Below are 2129 nucleotides of genomic sequence, written 5' to 3' on the forward strand. Positions count from 1 at the left end.
AAAAAAAAAAAAAAAGAAAATCTTGGAATTCAGAATGGCCATTCAAAAGGTTTATACCCAGTTTCTTTTTATTTATTTATTTATTTAATTTATATGAGTAGATGGTTGTGAGCCACCATGTGGTTGCTGGGAATTGAACTCAGGACCTCTGGAAGAGCAGTCAGTGCTCTTAATCCTTGAGCCATCTCTCCAGGCCTTAGACCCAGTTTCTAAGGATTGGAAAGTTATCTCAGATAAAACAGTGTGCGATGGGTTAAATGTGTGGGACCAGAAGGTCAAAAAGCCTTATGTGGCTGATATACACATAGATTTTGGAGGAAGACATCTTTTACAACAGTGGGGTACTCATATTAATATTCCTGAAATCCCAGAAACAGCCCACATGATCCCATAATGAAATAAAGGGTCGGAAAAAGAAGAACCCAAAAAGTAGGAAAGACCAGCTATAGGCAAAGAAGAAACAAGGAGACATTAGATTCAAGGCTCTCTTGCTCGTTCTCGCTCTCGCTCTCTCTCTCTCTCTCTCTCTCTCTCCCTCTCCTTGTTTCTTTCCCAGGGGTGAAACAAGGTGGGAGAGATAAAGGGTAGGAAAAAGAAGAACCCCAAAAAAGTAACAAAGACTGGGTACAGGTTAATCTTGACTGTCAACTTAGAATTATCTAGAAGCCATAACTCTGGCTTCATCTGTGAGACTTAATTTTTTTTAACAATTTATTTTATTTATGTGAGTACACTGTAGCTGTCTTTAGACACACCAGAAAAGCGCATCGGATCCCACGTTGCAAGTCACCAAGTGGTTGCTGGGAATTGAACTTGGGACCTCTGGGAAGAACAGTCAGTGCTCCTAACCACTGAGCCGTCTCTCCAGCTCCTGTGAGACTTAACTGATGTTCCTGAATGTGGACCCCTGGGCTGAGGTCCAGGGCACCGGACAAGGAGAAGGCAAGCTGTGAGTATTGGCATCTGTCTCTCTCTGGTTGCCAACTTCAGAGGCAACGTGAGCCCTTGCCTTACACTCCTGCGGCTGTGGCTGGAGCTGTTCTCTCTGCTGTGCCTTCCCCCCACAGGCTGACTCAACTGCATGCCAAAGCAAAGCCTTCCTACCTTAAACTGCTCTTGTTGGGCATTTTGTCCCACAATGGGAAAGGCACTCGGCACAGGATGAACAGACGAGTTCCACACGAGATACAAGTCTATGGATCAAAGGTTGAAAATGTGGAAACTACAGAGAACAGTTCATCATCGAAAAGTGGTAAAGACATCTCTAACTATGAAGCAAAACTAGAAGCCATAGAAGTTGAGGATGCCAGGTGTGGTGGTGAACACCTTTAATCCCAGGACTCAGTAAGCAGAGGCAGGAGAATGAGTTTGAGGTCAACCTGGTCTATGTAGTAAGACTCTATCAAAACCAAAACCAAAAATCTAATGAAGTAAAATCTAAACAATCAAGCCAAACCTTCTACATGATACGTGGATACACTGGTGCACATGTACATAGACACGACACACATGTGCACAGACACAGCACACATGTGCATAGACACAGCACACATGTGCATAGATATGGCACACAAACCAGAAGGCACAGAACACTGGGGACATTTTCAACTGATAGCACACATAAAAGAGCTAATATATTTAATATATAAAGAACACTTAACAAATGAGTAAGAAAAATACAATTACCCTGCTATAGTTTGTAGAAGGTTTTGGTGTCCCCTGAAGGGCCACGAGTTGGAGGGTCGCCGAGCTGAAAGGTTCTAGAGTCCTTTAAGAATCAGCACAGGGTTGGACAATGGCCTTGCTTTTGTCTCTAAGGATTGGGCAGGCACAAAACGCCCCACTGGGCTTGGTCCTGAACCATTTTAAGGACTCTGCCAAGTTGCAGAAGACTCCAGTCTTTTTTGTTGTTGTTGTTTTGTTTTTTTGGGTTTTTTTGTTGTTGTTGTTTTGTTTTTCGAGACAGGGTTTCTCTGTGTAGCCCTGGCTGTCCTGGAACTCACTCTGTAGACCAGGCTGGCCTCGAATTTAGAAATTCGCCTGCCTCTGCCTCCCAAAGTGCTGGGATTAAAGGCGTGTGCCACCACACCTGGCTGACTCCAGTCTTTTTGTTTGTTCCCACAAACTAA

Source organism: Mus caroli, chromosome 1, assembly GCF_900094665.2.
Source record: "Mus caroli chromosome 1, CAROLI_EIJ_v1.1, whole genome shotgun sequence".
Classification (NCBI taxonomy): Eukaryota; Metazoa; Chordata; class Mammalia; order Rodentia; family Muridae; genus Mus; species Mus caroli.